A 19,214-nucleotide genomic window follows, 5' to 3' on the forward strand; every position below is an offset into this window, starting at 1 on the left:
CGCTAAGAGTCGGACACGACTGTGCGACTTCACTTTCACTTTTCACTTTCATGCATTGGAGAAAGAAATGGCAACTCACTCCAGTGTTCTTGCCTGGAGAATCCCAGGGATGGGGGAGCCTGGTGGGCTGCCGTCTATGGGGTCACACAGAGTCAGACACGACTGAAGTGATTTAGCAGCAGCAGTGCTCAGGGAAAAACTGGCAGGACAGTCTTCCGATAGATATTTTCAAGAGCTGATTTTACGAACCCAATTCTTGTATTTCCTCATATCTAGAAAACCATTAAAATCCTTCATGGTGACAACCACTCCTTGGGACTAGCAAAAGCTTCGCAAGACTAGCAGAAACCTTATGGGGAAAAAAAAATGTGCTTGATTGCATGTACTCCCCCTTCACCAAAATCACATTTATACTGACCTTGCCCCTGCCTCTTTGGAGTAGTCTCTCAGAGCTATCTGAGGTGCTGTTTCCTAGGCTGTAGTCCTCATTCTGCCCCAAATAAAACTTACCTCACAACTTTCATGTTGTACACTTTTTTTTTTTTTAGTCTACAGAAGCAATGCATAGATGGAGATTCAAAATACAGAATGACATATCAGAAATCCTAAGAAGTTTTGCCATAAGGAAACCTTTTAATATTTGTTTAACTTGGCATTTTGCATTTGATATATTAGCATGTCAGAAGAGACATTTTGGGAGATGTTGGCAGACTCAAGTCGATTCAATACCTGCTCAGTGACTTACTAGGATTTGTGACCTTTGGCAAAGAACATGACTCTGTGAACCTCAGTTTTCTCTTCTGTAAGATGGAGACATTAACACTATTGCTGAGTCAGCACCTTGCACAGTAAAGGTTAATTATTACTTTATTTTTAATGCTAAAAATCTCCTGGTTTGAAATTTCCTTGCTTTTGTATTTGAATATTTTTCTTCTTTTTTGACAACTTTCTGATAGGTTAGTTTGAGCTTGGTCTGAAAAATAGAGTTCCTTTTCTATAACCTGCAATATACAAACATCTGCCTGAGAGGAATAAAATTAAATAACTACATTTCACTAACCAATTATGGGAAAAAATCTTGGGCATGATCTCATTTTTACACACTACAAAATAGAAGATTGAAACTGATGAAGAATCTGGGCCTCTGAGAAGTTAAGCTAGTTCAAGGCCATTCAGCATGTCATAACCAATCCCTGGACATGGGTTTTCTGAGTCTTTTTCCATTTCACCTCCTAGGATATATTAAATGTAGAGTGTAGAAAGTCATATGCTGGGTTGAAAGTAACACCCAAACAAACGCTAATGGAAGAAAGCATACACATGATAGATATAATAAACTCTCTTGAATAAAATGTATAATTAAACATTCATATATTATATATAACATGTATATATCTATCATTATCCTATAAAATAAAACATGGCATGCAGCACATTATATATCTTTAACTAATTGCTTTGGTTAGCCTAGAACTCATTTATGTTCCTTGAGAATGCAGAGTCTGGAAACAGGAATCAACTGGGAGCAAGGAGCATCCCCCCATAATTTCAAATCTTCCCCGAAGTGTGTTCCTGGGGGCACATTTGACTAGTGTCTAGAATAAAGCCACCACCACCGCAAAGCATTTTTTTACTGTTTAATTTTTCAGTAACAGTGACGATCGTTGCAGAAACTGCTCCTGCCAATGATTTCAGCCCTGTATTCAAAGCTGTGCACTATTCATTCTCCATTCCAGAAACTTCAGGAGGTAAGACGTCCCTGTATTTATGTGAATATATATTCACAGATACACTTAACAACACTTAACATTACACTTAACGTTCTATTCTTTTTTTCCGCAGAGAGCTGGTTGTTAAACATCCGCCAGCATATCATTGGGCGGAACCCACACTACTTCAAACCAGTTTATTTCCTTGGCAGGCAAATACATTCATTAGACAGTTGTTTTGAGGCGAGACTAGGAAATAAAAAACCCACATATTTGGATTTCAGTTCTTCGTGTCATCATGGAGTTTTGGACAAGTCCTTAACCTCTCTGTAAAATAAATGCACACTTTTTATATTCTAGTTCTAGAAATATAACACAGTTGTATCTTACAATATATGACCAGACAATTTCAGAAAAAAATGCATATAAAACTATCACAGGATTGATCCTGGTTTCCCCACAATGGACTTTTGCTCTTTTTTCAAAAGTACTAAAATACTGATTTCTGAGCACTGACGGAGGCTCATTACCATAGCTCCTTTCCTCGCTTTGCATTCTCCCCATTCTGTGGTGGCCTTCTAGCTCTAGGGAGGTCTAGAGTTAATGGAACGTGATGATGGGTCTTTACGCAGAAGCTAAATAGTTGATAATTCTCTAATTATCTCTTAGCTTATAAATTGTGAATCTGGACCAGAGGGTCTGAACATTGGCTTTGAGGGTCCCTGAGGGAAAAGATCCACCTTCATGAAACCATCAAATGTATTCTATAATCCTCCAAAGTTAACGACAATCAATCTAGATTTTAAAATAGAGACTTGCATTTTAAAAACAGTAGACTGTAGTTTATTGCAGTTTAGGTTGACAACAAAATTAAGCAGAAGGTAAAGAGATTTCCCATATACCCTCCACCCTCATACAGGCGTAGGCTCCTTCACCATCAGTATCCCCCACCAGAGTGGTACACTTACTACAGTTGAACCTGCATTGACACATCATTATCACCCAAAGTCCAGAGTGTACACTAAAGATCACTGTTGGCATTGCACATTCCATGGGTTTGAACAAACATATCATGACATGTATCTACCATTACGGTATCACACAGAATAGCTTCTCTGCCCCAACAGTCTTATGCACTAGTCATTCTTCCCTTTCCCCTAAACCCTGAAAACCTCTGCTCTTTTTTTATCATTCTCTATAGTTTTGCCTTTTAAGACTGGCATTTAAAAATACAGTTGCTTCTCTGCTCAGTGTTATGTGGCAGCCTGGATGGGAGCGGAGTCTGGGGGAGAATGGATATGTATATGTATGGCTAAGTCCCTTCTCCGTTAGTCTGAAACTATCACAACATTGTTAATGGGCTATACCCCAGTACAAAATAAAAAATTCAAAAGAAAAAAAAAACAGTTGCTTTATGGGGATCAACTGTTTTATGTCAGTTTCTCTTCTAACTATCCAAAGTTTTTCTGAAATGTAATTGTATATTTTGAAGGTAAAACTTTCTAAACATATCGAACACTTCTACATTTTCTTAAGGAAAGTTTAATACCTAATGATGGCTGAGGAGAAGGATTTAGGTTTTTCAATTATAGCATCTCTGGTTTAGGAGGGCTGGAAAAATTGAACCTCTTTGTTCTACTATGTGGAAAACCGAGGCTGGAGAGAGAATTGGGTCACACAGCTAGTGAGTGGCAGAGGTGATAGCTGAACACAGACTTCCAACTTCCTGGTCCAGTTCTCCCTTTAGTATTCCGGGCTGCTTTTGGGGATGGATTTTGATGACTGGGGTCTCCAGAAGTCTGAAAACAAGTGCTGAGAGTTCATACAAAAAGATAAATGAGTCGTTCGTATGTGTACTATTCTCCAAATAGCTGGCTTCTGACCTGCTCCACCAGAGAGAAGACTTCTAGGTCTTCATAAGAAAGCAACATGATGTAACAGAAATACCAAACAGAATTGGATTCAAATTCTTCATCAGCCATTGTCAGTTAAATGACTTTCAGTTCAGTTCAGTTCAGTTGCTCAGTCGTGTCCAACTCTTTGCGACCCCATGAATCGCAGCACGCCAGGCCTCCCTGTCCATCACCAACTCCCGGAGTTCACTCAGACTCATCGAGTCAGTGATGCCATCCAGCCATCTCATCCTCTGTCGTCCCCTTCTCCTCCTGCCCCCAATCCCTCCCAGCATCAGAGTCTTTTCCAATGAGTCAACTCTTCGCATCAGGTGGCCAAAGTACTGGAGTTTCAGCTTTAGTGTCATTCCTTCCAAAGAAATCCCAGGGCTGATCTCCTTCAGAATGAACTGGTTGGATCTCCTTGCAGTCCAAGGGACTCTCAAGAGTCTTCTCCAACACCACAGTTCAAAAGCATCAGGCTAGTCCCATAACTTTCAAGTCTTTTTGAGCTCTCATTGGTAGAATGGAGATTGTAGTAATTACATCATGGAGTAGAGATGATGATAAACTGATCATTGTAGGTATGTAAACTACATGATACATACTTAACAGTAGCCATGACAGCATTGCCAATAATAATAAAAACAACCATTAAAATTCACTGAGTGCCTACAGTGTGCTAGAACCTTTTCTTTGCTTTTTAAAATTGTCCCTTGATCTTCCCTACCATGATAAATACAATTAGGAGAGGGTTAGTGTTTTGAGGTGATACCCATTACAGGAGACAAAATTTTCAGAACTCAGTGGCAATTTGCTCTAGAGGAGGAAATTAGAAAATTAATACTACTCTGAAAATCAACTCATCTCAGAATATCAAACATTAAGCCTGTAGACCTTGAGGATATCAAAAATCTATTACTGTGGAGGTCTTTTTCCATGCTGTGTTGATTAGCACAGAGGATGTGAGTGTGCCTTGAGGACTACATTTTTTCCAGCTTAAAAAAATTATGAGTCTATCATCTTTAAAGTAAAAAAAAAAAATTCTGATATGTAATGAATACCTGAAACTCTCATTGACAGAAAGATTCTGAAGAGAGGGAGGCATAGGCAAAAAAAAAAAAAAAATCCTTTATCAAAACTATCAGAAATGACTGAGGAGAAAATACATGAAAATTAAATCACTATGGGTTGCAAGTCATGAAGAAAAACATGTTTGATTTCTAGTAGTTTTTTGATGAGAAAGTTTGGCAGAGTTACAGTTTCATAATTTCCCTATTTTAAACTTGGCTAAAAATGCTCAAGATAGCTTTTAGTTTTACTGAAAGGTTAATTTTTCACCTATAGACAAATAAGCTTCCCATTATACTTTGCCAGGTGTTAAATGTGAAAATGGCACCCTCTTTGCCCAGCAATGTAGGCTGGAGATGGCAAGGTCATCTGTAACCTATTTTACATGGTCCTGTATCAGTTACAACACCCTTCTCTAACAGTGATGCTTTCACAGAAACAGTAGGTTGGACTTTTTATATTCTGGACTTGTCATAATGAAACATTAAGTTCCTTTTCACAAATGTGTTTTCTCTGTTCTTGGTATTCTGAGTCATGTTCATTGCCTGCTTAATGACACATTTTCAGAGGCTGATGAATCTTGGTAAACAAAGTTGCAAACAGAGAAAAAACCCATGAGGTTGAAGGGGGTGGGGACCCAGCACATGAAATGATTTCTTCATCCTAATTTTCATTCTTGGTTATCAGCAACCCAAATATCCTAGATAATATATGTTGTTAAGCCCAGTCATTGTGTGGCTAGCCTAGTCATTGTATCTGACTCCTTTGCAACCCCATGGACTGTACCGCTTCAGGCTCCTTTGTCCATGGGATTCTCCAGACCAGAATACTGAAGTGGGTTGCCATTTTCTCCACCAGGAGACCACCCAGACCAGGTATCAAACCCATATCTCCAGCACTGTGGGGGATTCTTTACCACTGAGCCACCAGGGGAGACCTCATTGTATCAGTTATCTATTGCTAAAAGTGTGCCGAATAATGAAAACTACAGAAAAGGAGAATAAAGCAACAGTGAACATTTATTTTCTGTGATTGTGGTTTTCAGTCTGTCTACCCTGTGATGGAGAAGGATAAGAGGCTTATGGAAGCTTCCTGATGGGAGAGACTGCCTGAGGAGGAAACTGGGTCTTGTTCTGATGGGTGGGGCCATGCTCAGTAAATCCTTAATCCAATTATCTGTTGATGGGTGGAGCTGTGTTCCCTTCCAGCTATTTGCCTGGGGCCAAACGATGGTGGAGGTCTCCCTCAAAAGGTCCCATGCATGCACTGCTACACTCAGTGCCCCCAATCCTGCAGCAGGCCACCACTGACCCACGCCTCCGCTGGAGACTCCTGGACATTCCCAGCCAAGTCTGGGTCAGTCTCTTGTGGGGTCACTGCTCCTTTCTCCTGGGCCCTGGTACACACAAGGTTCTCTCTGTGCCCTCCAAGAGTCTACTTCCCAGTCCTGTGTAAGTTCTGGCAGCTCTATGGTGGGGTTAATGGTGACCTCCTCCAAGACGGCTTATGCCATAATCAAGACTGCTGCACCCAGAGCCAACCCACACCTCCACAGGAGATGCTCAAACACAGTTCTGGCTCAGTCTCTGTGGGGTCTCTGGGTCCTGGTGCACAAGGTTTGTTTGAGCCCTCTGAGTGTCTCTGGTGGGAATGGGGTTTAATTCTAAATGTGAATTCGCCCCTCCTGCTGTCTTGCTGGGGCTTCTCCTTTGCCCTTGGATGTGGTGTATCTCCTCACAGCTGCTCCAGTGCTGCACAGCTGCTGCTCCAGTGCCTACCATACTGCTGGGGCTTCTCTGATTCCTTGGAAGAAAAGTTATGACCAACCTAGACAGCATATTAAAAAGCAGAGACATTACTTTGCCAACAAAGAAAGGTCCATCTAGTCAAGGCCATGGTTTTTCCAATGGTCATGTATATATGTGAGAGTTGGACTGTAAAGAAAGCTGAGAGCCGAAGAATTGATGCTTTTGAACTGTCGTGCTGGAGAAGACTCTTGAGAGTCCCTTGGACTGCAAGGAGATCCAACTAGTTCATCTTAAAGGAAATCAATCCTGAATATTCATTGGAAGGGCTGATGCTAAAGCTGAAACTTCAATATTTGGCCACCTCATGTGAAGAGCTGACTCATTTGAAAAGACCCCGATGCTGGGAAAGATTGAAGGAGGGAGGAGAAGGGGACGACAGAGGATGAGATGGTTGGATGGCATCCCCTACTCAAAGGACATGAGTTTGAGTAAACTCCGGGAGTTGGTGATGGGAAGGAGGCCTGAATACTGCAGTCTATGGGGTTGCAAAGAGTCAGACAGGGCTGAATGACTGAACTGAACTGAACTGAACATTTATTTAGCCCACGAGTCTGAGAATTGGCTGGGCTGTCCCTCTGGTTGTGGCTGAGCTTGCTCAAAACTGTGGGAATTTGTTGGCTTTTTGCTGATCTACCTTGGTTCAGTAGGAGTGACTGGATGATCTGGCTCCTCTCTCCTCGAACAGGCTAATCTGAGCACTTTTCAGGGCAGAAGAAGAGATGCAGGAGTAAGGCAAGCCTGGGTACACAAGTGGTTTTCAAACTTGCTGGTGGCCAGTTTGCTTCTGTTCCATCAGCCAAAACAAGCCATGTGGGAGGGCACTATAAGGTTATACAGTACAAGAGCATGAACTTGAGAATGGTAAAGAATTTGAACATATTAATGCAATCCACATATCACACCCATGTTTCTTCTAAAAGACTATTTGGGAAAACTACACACTGGACTTATAACAAGTAATTTTTAAAATGTGTAGATTTGGCAAGTACAGATTTGAATCCTGATTCTATCTTTAGTAGCTCTGTGACCTTGGGCAAGTGAGTACCGCTGGGCTGTGGTTTCCTTATCTACAGCGTTTGAACAGTGATAGTACATACATCATAAGGCTGTTGAGATGTAATGAGATAATGTGTATAAATAATACCTAATTCTTATGTAACATTTACTATACATCAGGCTGTGTTCTATGTGTCTTATGTATTTTAACTTATTTAATCCTCACAATAATTCCATGTGGTAGATACTATTATTATTATTATTGCTAGTTTGCAGATAAAGATTGTGAGGCCCAGAGAGGTTCTAGAACTTTCTGATGAGTTATAGCTGGTGAGAGAGCTGAGATTCAGAACCTAGGCAGTCTGGTTTCAGAGTCTGTACTGGGAACCATTATCTGATGCTAATCTTAGCATAATGCCTGTTAGAAAATAAACATGCAATGTTTCAAGCTATTATCTTTAAAAAGTTATTGTTAACTCACTCATGCCATGTGGCTTAAGTGGACCATCTATAAATCCACTTTCTGACATGTAGAGTTCTGTTTTTCAAACACATTGCATTGTCCAAAAAGATTCAGGTGGACCATTTGAGAAACCTATGATACTGTTTGGTAGACAAAGACACATTAAGCTTTTTAAAATGGTGCAGCTGTATGACAAAAATGAATCTTAATATAAATATTATTGGCAGCTTTCTACAAAGTTGTAAGAGTGACTGCCATTGATGAAGACCACCCACCAAACTGTGTGACGTACAAGATAAGCAGTGCTGACATCCAGGTTATACAAAGATTCTGGATTTACACACTCTCTGGAATGACTGAACTCACCACACAGCCAGGCTACAAGACTGTGAAGCAAGATAACCTCACTGATACTTCACTGTGGAAGGTGTGGACTGTGACAAATTTCATCCTTGTACAGCAACAGCCCTGGTAAGTAGAAAGTCCCCAGGTTTTTCTCTTTTCTTTTTTTTTTAACAGTTAAAAAAATTTATTTTTGGCTGTGCCATATGCAAGGCATGTGATATCTTAGTTCCCTGACCGGGAATCAAATCTGGGCCCCTGAAGTGGAAGTAAAGAATCTTAGCCACTGGAGCACCAGGGCAATCTCTAGAAAGTCCCATGTTTTGATATAATACAGATGATGTGTTAGCTTTTAATTTATTACAATTGAAATTGTCAAATAATAACAATAATTCTCATGAGATTAAAGAATTATAATAATAGCCAGAATGTCTCTAACACTTGTGCCAGATCCTGTTGTAGGTAATTTCATATCTTGATGTAGTTAATATTCACCTTTAGTCCTCAAAGTAGACAATACTACCATCATTTCTACTCTATAGATGAGGAAACTTGGGCACAAAGTTTGGGAAACTTATGTAAAATGACACAGGGCTTGTAGAACTGGACTTACACTCAGGCTGCCTCTCATTAAGAGGTGATGCTGACAACATAGGTAATTAACCACAATGTGTTTTTCGACATCACAACAGGAGGAAGTGTAGGGCTCTAAATTATTGTCACAACATCAAAGGACTCTTGAAAGACCTTCAGAGTGAATAGTGCTGTATTGATGATGTGGAATGTGTTTTTAATGACTGAGGTTTTATCATCAGAGAAGAGACAGAGGTAGGACTGAAGAGTTTTTAGGTCCTCATTTGGCCTGATGATTCAGTGTCTATTTCCTCTTTGTACAGAGCCCCCTGGCTTGCTGCTCAGGTAGTGATTAGGATTCCTGAGTGTGTCACTGTGAGGAAAACACCAGGTCTACGGACATCAACAGTCAGAATGACTTTCACAGGGACTGAATTCCAGTCATGTGGACAGGATTTAGTGGTTTGATTGTCTCAGGTAGGTACCTATGAGAATAATCTTTAGACCTAGGTACCTGTGGTAGTTTTTCCTGTAGAAATTTATGAGCTCCTCAAATTGTATAGGATGCCATTCACTTGCAATTATCATCCACTAATTACAAATGATAAGAGGGGAAAGCACATAATTAAAAAACAACTTCAAGTGACTCTGATCTTACAAACACGGTTTCTAATTTAACTAAAGGTAAAGCGGGAACTTCTTCACTTCCTCTTTTAACTAATATCTATTGAATGTTTTCTCTGTGCACAATTTCCTGGGTTGCAAAGACATGTCAGACAATATATGGCTTCGGGTAGCTTAAATTTTTAACACAGGTAAAGTTAAATTATATATAGCAGGAATATTGATGTAGATTGAGGAATATTGAGGTAGATGTGATGTATACCTCAATATACATGTATATGTATATTGAGGTAGATTGACCAACCTAGACAGCATATTAAAAAGCAGAGACATTACTTTGTCAACAAAGGTCCGTCTAGTCAAGGCTATGGTTTTTCCAGTAGTCATGTATGGATGTGAGAGTTGAGCGCAGAAAGCTGAGCGCAGAAGAATTGATGCTTTTGAACTGTCGTGTTGGAGAAGACTCTTGAGAGTTCCATGGACTGCAAGGAGATACAACCAGTCCATCCTAAAGGAGATCAGTCCTGGGTGTTCACTGGAAGGACTGATGCTAAAGCTGAAACTCCAGTACTTTGGCCACCTGATGCGAAGAGCTGACTCATTGAAAAAGACCCTGATGCTGGGAAAGATTGAGGGCAGGAGGAGAAGGGGACAACAGAGGATGAGACAGTTGGATGGCATCACTGACTCAATGGACATGAGTTTGGGTGGACTCTGGGAGTTGGTGATGGACAGGGAGGCCTGGCGTGCTGCAGTTCATGGGATCGCAAAGAGTCGGACATGACTGAGCAACTGAACTGAACTGGTATATTGATGATATAGACAAATGTGACTTTTGAGTTCAGAAAAGGAAGATGGTTCTTTAGATCCCAAATTATAGGAATCTGTCATCATCATTGTCATCACCATCATCATCACCCACCATTTATTGAGAACCTACCCAGGAGGTGCAGTGGTAAAGAATCTGCTTGCCATTGCAGAAGATACAATAGTCGTGGGTTGGATACCTGGGTCAGGAAGATCCCTTGGAGGAGGAAATGGCAATCTGCTCCAATATACTTGCCTGGAAAATTCCAAAGGCAGAGGAGCCGGGCAGGCTACAGTCCACGGGGTCACAAAGAGTGAGATACAACTGAACGTGCATGCACAATAAAAGGCAAGACTGTGAGATCTTGTTTAGCCTCAATCCCAACCATGAGGTAGCTACTGATACTACTCTTTATAGGCAGAAGAATTTTATTTCTAAGGTTTAGAGGTTAAGTAACTTATCCAAATTTATTCAGCTAGAAAGAGGGAGAAGGATTAATTCTGGGCACCTAACCACTATTGTGCACCCTAAATTATCTCTCTGATCCATCAGCAAACCCTGTTGTCTCTACTTTCAAAACATATCCTGGATGCTGTCTGGTTGCGCCACCATTGTCCCTTTCCTGGTCTAGGGCCGCAGCCTCCTAACTGGAATCCCCACTTCCACCCGTGCTCTACAATCTACTCTTCACAAAGCAGCCAGAATGATTCTTTCAAAAGGCAATTTACCCTCTTCCTCAAAGCTCTCCAATGGCTTCCCATCACACTTGGCAAAAGCTCCAAGATTGCTTCCAAAGTCTGCTGCGCCCTTTGTGATCTGGACCCCAGATCTTTGTGTTCAGCTCCTCTAGCTCTTTCCCTCTTACTTCAATCCACTCATGTGAATTTCTTGCAGAGTCTTCAACACACCCGAAATGTTTATACCTCACAGACTTTGCCTCAGGCTGGAATGCTTGTCTTCCAACCACGTGACTCACATTCTTACCTTAATCCTATTTTTGCTCCAAAGTAGCTTGCTCACAATGCAGGGCTCATGGGTTCAATCTCTGGTCCACATGCTTTAGAGTAGCTAAGCCCTCTAGCTGCAAGTACTGAAGGCCTTGTGCCTAGAGCCTGTGCTCTGGCACAAGAGAAGCCACCTCAGTGAGAAGCCCATGCACTGCAATGAAGAGTAGCCCCTGCTCGCCACAATTAGAGAAAAGTTGGTATGAAGCAACAAAGACCAGGTACAACCAAAAACAAATAAATAAGTAAATAAAAATTAAAAAGACCAGATCTCCTTCCCCCTAAAAAAAGAAATAGTAAATTAATTCTACAAGCAGCAACACAGAGAAAGCAAGAAAATATGGCACTGAATGAGAAAAGTAGGAAACAGGAAAGATCTTTAGCACAATATCATTTGTGCAAATCAAAATCATGTAACCAAACACTAACATGCTGCAAGGATACATTCTTGCTTAAGGACATGTATCCATTATAGGGCAGAAGGAAGAAAATAGAGGGTTCAAAGAAAGCCTTTCTTTCATGACTTTCTTCTATTAAAATAGTTCCATCAACTATTCACTATCTCCTTTTTTTTTAGAAGTCAATTAAATAAATCAAGTTTGTGCTTAGGAGTATACTTTTCTCTAGGACTGAAAACATTTTCCCCCCCCCCCCCGCAGATGCTATAATCACTGAATAGACATAAACAAATGAAGGAAATTGTTATAGATGTAAAATCAACACCATTTTGGTTTGCGGTGATATAATCTGGGTTGGTAGTCTGTTGTCTTAGGGAATCATGTACATCAATGCATGTAAGACAATTTTGAAACATTTTGAAAGGATATAAAGAGTATAAATAAAACTATTGTGATGGGTGCTGAAGGGAATTTCTTTGAAAAATCTCAAATAAACAGGACATTAATGAGAATGTTGTAATAAAGCAGTGGACTGGGCTTATTCCTTATCTCCTTAACTGCAGAGCACCAATTTCCATATGACAGTGCCTGCTATACAGTTTTGTTTACTTGTTTATTGTTTTACCTCCTCCTTTAGAATATCCTGAAAGATGATGCTGTGAAAGTGCTGCACTCAATATGCCAGCAAATTTGGAAAACTCAGCAGTGGCCACAGGACTGGAAAAGGTCAGTTTTCATTCCAATCCCAAAGAAAGGCAATGCCAAAGAATGCTCAAACTACTGCACAATTGCACTCATCTCACATGCTAGTAAAGTAATGCTCAAGATTCTCCAAGCCAGGCTTCAGCAATATGTGAACCGTCAACTTTCTGATGTTCAAGCTGGTTTTAGAAAAGGCAGAGGAACCAGAGATCAAATTGCCAACATTCACTGGATCATGAAAAAAGCAAGAGAGTTCCAGAAAAACATCTATTTCTGCTTTATTGACTATGCCAAAGCCTTTGACTGTGTGGATCACAATAAACTGTGGGAAATTCTGAAAGAGATGGGAATACCAGACCACCTGACCTGTCTCTTGAGAAATCTGTATGCAGGTCAGGAAGCAACAGTTAGAACTGGACATGGAACAACAGACTGGTTCCAGATAGGAAAAGGAGTACATCAAGGCTGTATATTGTCACCCTGTTTATTTAACTTATATGCAGAGTACATCATGAGAAATGCTGGACTGGAAGAAGCACAAGCTTGAATCAAGATTGCTGGGAGAAATATCAATAACCTCAGATATGCAGATGACACCATCCTTATGGCAAAAAGTGAAGAGGAACTCAAAAGCCTCTTGATGAAAGTGAAAGAGGAGAGTGAAAAAGTTGGCTTAAAGCTCAACATTCAGAAAATGAAGATCATGGCATCTGGTCTTGTCACTTTATGGGAAATAGATGGGGAAACAGTGGAAACAGTGTCAGACTTTATTTTTCTGGGCTCCAAAATCACTACAGATGGTGACTGCAGCCATGAAATTAAAAGACACTTACTCCTTGGAAGGAAAGTTATATCCAACCTAGATAGCATATTCAAAAGCAGAGACATTACTTTGCCAACAAAGGTCCATCTAGTCAAGGCTATGGTTTTTCCAGTGGTCATGTATGGATGTGAGAGTTGGACTGTGAAGAAGGCTGAGCACCAAAGAATTGATGCTTTTGAACTGTGGTGTTGGAGAAGACTCTTGAGAGTCCCTTGGACTGCAAGGAGATCCAACCAGTCCATTCTGAAGGAGATCAGCCCTGGGATTTCTTTGGAAGGAATGATGCTAAAGCTGAAACTCCAGTACTTTGGCCACCTCATGTGAAGAGCTGACTCATTGGAAAAGACTCTGATGCTGGGAGGGATGGGGGGCAGGAGGAGAAGGGGATGACAGAGGATGAGCTGGCTGGATGGCATCACTGACTCAATGGACGTGAGTCTGAGTGAACTCCGGGAGTTGGTGATAGATAGGGAGGCCTGGCGTGCTGTGATTCATGGGGTTGCAAAGAGTCGGACATGACTGAGTGACTGAACTGAACTGAACTTAGAATATCGATTGTGATATTCTAAGAGGGACTTTGATTTACCTTTGTATTTTCTGTGTTTAGACCAGTGCTTAGCACATAGTGTTAAATAAATATCCAATGAATGGATGAATTTATCCTCCCAACAATCCTAGATGTGGAGGAAGGAGCTCTCCCTTTTGCAGATGAGCAAAATGACATTTACTCCCTTGTATCAAAAAAAGATATGCCAACTGGAAGGCCCAAGGTTTTTATAAAGAGTTCTGATTCCAAATTCTGTGCTGTTTGCATTATAATACAGCAATCTTCCTAAAATCATATTAAATAGAACACACAGCTTTATTCAACTTATAGAAGTAGCATTAAAAATGAATTGTTCCCCAGGATTTTAGCTGTGTTGTTAAAACATTTCATAAAACATTTTTAAAAGGTAGTGCTTGCAAATAGGAGCACCCTAGAGAATCTTCTGTGAATGTTGCTGAGAAAGTTATTACTCATCTAAGAGGTGGGCAGATAACCTTTCTAGGCTGACTGGCATTTGATCACTGACATTTTAAAATCCTTGATATTTTGATCTTTTCCCATGTAAATCACAGTTTCCCAGTTCATGGTATTTTAATTAAGAAAAAGGTTGACAACAGCCCCTAATTAAGGTCAGAGCATATTTTGAAGCAATCATATTGTTACTAAAAAATATATTGTGCCTGAGAGAATGGTGCAGAGGAGGCCCCTAAGTTGAGAAGGAGGAAGCTTCTCCTCCTTTTAGGCTATGTTTGCCATTAGGAGACTTCAGTTAAAAGATTCAAGGGATTACAATTTTTAGAGGCATCATTCTCCAGCTTTCCTTTCTTACCATTTATGTAACTCATGAGCTTTCCACTGGTTCTTCCAACAAGCCCAAAACTCTCCCTAATGGCCACACTGAATGTCACAGCTGACCCAGGAATAATAAGGTAACTGACTAGTTGATTGGCAGCCAGAACCCACATCTGGAGGAACATTTCTTCACATTCCAAATCCTAGACTCTTTATTTAATAATTCTAAATGATCTGTCTCTAGCCAGATGCTTCTTACTGATTCTGTGTATAAATAGTCACATGACGTGGATGTGATGCTTCTTCCTCCCTCATTGCTGACAGGTCGTGGTTGACATCTTAGACAAGAATGATGAAGCTCCTGTCTGGACACCTTCTGTATACCAGGCAGTCATTTTTGACAATGTTGTTGCTGGGACAAACGTCAACGGTTTCCAACTAAACTGTCATGACAGAGATTCACAGGATTTTGAAATGCGCTTTGAGATGGTTTCTGGTGAATCATTTTATTTTTTCTTTTGATCGTGAGCATGTGTTGAATTGATAAACCTCTTTGACATAAATAACATAATCTTAGAAGTAACTATGTTTACAGAGATTAAACCATTTCCTATCTATGCTGCTAGGTGTCCTCAAGGAATCTTTTTCACTTCCATATGTGCTATCTAATTCCTCCTATGGTGGAACAATCTATGACTTCAATGATACTTGATAATGAAGGGACTTTGGATCAGCAAGATGAAATTACAAGTAACTAGGTCTACTGTTCATGGTACCGGCTGGAAATAGCAGCCATTTCCCACGTGACGCTAATACAGATCCACCAGGATAGATGTTTTCTCCTGCATTATTATTGGATTTTCACAGATTCATGTCAACTTCAGTCATGTCTTGGGACATATGGAAGAAATTTATTGAAGATCAAATATGTGCCAGGAGGAGGGTACACAGAATTGTACAAGACAGATGTGGACCTTGTATTCATGGAATTCATGGTTCATTAAGCTAGTAGTAACATCAACAGCTACAGAACTGTAAAGCATGGCAAGTTTTATTAAGGAAAACTCCTGGGTATCATGAGAGGGAATAAGAAGAAGTACTTAAAGTATGGAGGTCAGACCTGCTGTCATGCAACTGAAAGAATGGGCCCATGGACATGGGTTCACGTTCCCAAATAACTGTACAGGCTGGTTCAGTGTCGCTCCTCTTGCTAGTGTGCATCTTCTTAACAACAGGGTCTCCAGGACCACTGAAACCTGACTTAAAATGTAGTAGGCACTCAATAGATATTTGTGGTCTGACTGGCCTATTTGATATTGATCCATACTACCCTGAAAGTGGGAATAAAATCCTCTGAGTAGGAGATGAAGGAAAGGAACACATTTAGGCAGAATAATTTGATAATAGTGTGAAGCTTGCTGACCACATATGGGGATCACACTCAGGATCTTAATTAATCTTTAGAACAAATTTTTTTCCAGCCAACTGAATTTCCTGCTTACTTGATTTTCATTTTACTGTAACCCTTATATATGTATAAGGAATCAGAAAATAATATAATTATACTTACTTATATTTACCGTCAGAGAAGGCAATGGCACCCCACTCCAGTACTCTTGCCTGGAAAATCCCATGGACGGAGGAGCCTGGTAGGCTGCAGTCCATGGGGTGGCTAAGAGTCGGACATGACTGAGCGACTTCACTTTCACTTTTCACTTTCATGCATTGGAGAAGGAAATGGCACCCCACTCCAGTGTTCTTGCCTGGAGAATCCCAGGGACGGGGCAGCCTGGTGGGCTGCCGTCTATGGGGTCGCACAGAGCCGGACATGACTGAAGCGACTTAGTATTAGTAGTAGTAGCATATTTACCGTGTTTAAAAAGCTGTGTAAGGTAGCCTGAGAAAACCTTTCAATGTACCTTAAAATACTTCTAATTTTCGATTTCTCCCTTTTAAAGGAAATGTGAACAATCATTTTGGATTTGACCCAACTCGGGTTCAAATACTCTGAAATTAACTGTGAAGAATCCTTTTAACTTTGAATCTGGAGCTAAACTGCAGAGGCAGTACCATCTTGTAGTGCACATAATTGATGACAACCTGAAATAACGGCAAAGCCCAAGACAGGCACCGGTATTATAGATATTTATGTGACAAGGGCCAACATGCCACCTCCTCCAACCACCAGCTCTGAAGTAAGGAGTTATGGAATTTAATTTGGCTCTGTGTGTGGGAAATGTCCACTGCAAATTCAGCTTTCATCTAAAAGGCTACTCAGGCAGTGCCTCCATCCTTAGGCCTTTTCACCGGGGCACCACCCCATCCAGCCACCAGGCACATTTTAGAATGTGCATCTCTGAGAATCCACTGTGTAGGGGAGAGAGAATTTGTTTCATTACTGGGGAAGCATAAGCATGCAACGGATGGCATCTAAATGAGCCGAGAGTCCTGCCCACCAGAAAGACCCACTTGTCAATGAATTCTCTTAGTTAAACACCTCTCCAACTGGGCACTTTCAAATGTTATTCTCTAGGGCCATGTCTTTTACAGTAATGGGCACCAATCCTGCGCCTGGCACTGTGCTCCAGGGCTTATATTCTTTGTTTCATCTAATCTTCAATCTAACCCCATGAAGTAGAGCAGACCCTTCAGTAGCTTGTTGTTTCAAAAAAATAGATACATAATGCCTCTGCAGAACTCCAGAATGATTTCTCAGTCAGCCAAGGATACTGTCTGTTCAGAAGACTTTATGGTTAGTATATATTACTGTCTTTTAAGCCTTTGAAATAGAGGCATTTTTAAAAACAACATGGATGATAAATCTTTCCACCAGGATATATGATTTTCAAGAAAACACGTTCTCTCACACTGCACAAGAGGGTTTATTCTGCATCCAGAAGGTAACAGAGGCGTAAAGAACCTCAGGTGTCATTTAGTTCAACTCCTTGACTTTACGGATGAGAGAACTGAGGTCAAAGAGGAGGGATGGTTTTATTCAAGTTTGCAGAGCAGTCATTGCATTGAGTCCAAGTCTTTAGATGCTTAAATTGGTGCTATCTCCAGGCATGTGTCTTTCATACTATTGCCTGTGGTATTTAAAAATTCCTTGTGTCTGAGTCAATACCCTACTGTCTGTAGGACCATCACTCTATACTGATGCTATTATGTGTAAACAGATGCTCTCTAAAAACTGAGACTAATGCTCCATTTTCTCTGAAATAATTTTTCCCAACAAAGAAAAGGTCTGACCATTGTGTACACAGCTATCAACACATACAAATCCAGTGACTGGTACATTCCTTTCGTCTTCAGTCTGATGGCTATTTTCTTTGCTGGGTTAGTTTCCTGGATATGTTTCCTGCTTTGGAGGTTTGGAAAGGCTATATGATGCAGTCAGAAAATGGGCAAGGAAGTCTCTATGACAAAACCCATGTAGATGATTTTTCTTTCTAAGCTTCTGTGGTCAAGAGTTGAATCATCTGGGGTTTGGCAATCTTACTCTAAAAGCTTCTGCCTAATTTTGCCAATTTTGAAGGACACAGAGGAAGTATTTGGGGTACAAAACTCGATGGTCCCTTTCACTATTGCTCAAACCTATACTCAGAAACAGCTGGAGAGCTTTCTGTAAAAAGTGCCAACAATATAGTCTTGGGTTCTATCTCAGAGCATCTGAAATAGATTTTCCATGAGAATAGATTTTAAACAAATGAATTGTGAGCAGACGAACCCAACGACTCCCCAGATTATGCTGATACGTGGGCAGTGGTTGACAACCACTGGGAACTAGCCCAGAGGCCGGTGATAAAGCCAGGTACCCTCTCTATACTTGCTTTGAATCTATGTGAAGCTGGGAAGAGAGGCCAAAGAAATGGATAACAAATGCAGCTGCTTTCATCATCATCTGAAAATAGTTCTTCAGGGTGCAGAATGCCATGGCTTCAAAATAGAGTTGGATATGAATTTTTATTAGATAAGTAGAGACAATTTATGATTCAGAGTGTGTATCAAGGGTAGAGATGGTTAATGAGATCCGTTTATTATTTCCCATAGAGCATTTAAAAAAAAAATGGGAGTGGGAGAAGACTGGATAATAGTCATGTGCTGCACAAAGTTGAAATTCTTTTTTTTTGCCACATGTTAGCATAATGAATCTGATGTTTTGTCAAATTTTCTTTTTCTACAGAGAAATAAAGCATATGGCAGGTAAGATCCAGCTTGCTAGTTGTCACAAGATTATTTTGAATTGTGTGATTCTAAAAAAAGCCGTTTGTCTGATAACTTCCCTTTATTTATTTACCTTTTGAATAGGAGACAGAAATCAAAAGGAAATGGTTGTTACTGGAAACAGAAATAAAAAACTAGAAGTGTTAACAGTAAGTAGATTTTTGTGATCCCTGCCCAGAGGAAGAAAGAGCACTACATTGTCTCTGTAATCATGGCTCCATGGAAAGTTCTTCCATATTAACATATGGTCAATCTACTCAGGCATTATAGAAACGAGATACAATCCTTTCAATTCATCTGCTTCTGCTGGATCTCTGCGTATTAAAAACCTGGGATTTCAGATCCAGTCTTAGAATTTGGCTTTGGTCAAAATTTGCTATACACATTTTTTATGTGTATTCAGCAAAAACAACGCTAGACAAATGGAAATACAGCCTT

At 40.4% G+C, this 19,214-nt stretch overlaps 1 protein-coding gene across 1 annotated transcript in view; it reads right to left on the reverse strand.

Moving 5' to 3' along the window:
• The window catches only part of C22H3orf49 (chromosome 22 C3orf49 homolog), a 97,650-nt gene that overhangs the window by 63,176 nt on the left and 15,260 nt on the right, over nt 1-19,214 (reverse strand).

This window comes from Bos mutus, chromosome 22 (genome assembly GCF_027580195.1).
Source record: "Bos mutus isolate GX-2022 chromosome 22, NWIPB_WYAK_1.1, whole genome shotgun sequence".
NCBI classification, from domain to species: Eukaryota; Metazoa; Chordata; class Mammalia; order Artiodactyla; family Bovidae; genus Bos; species Bos mutus.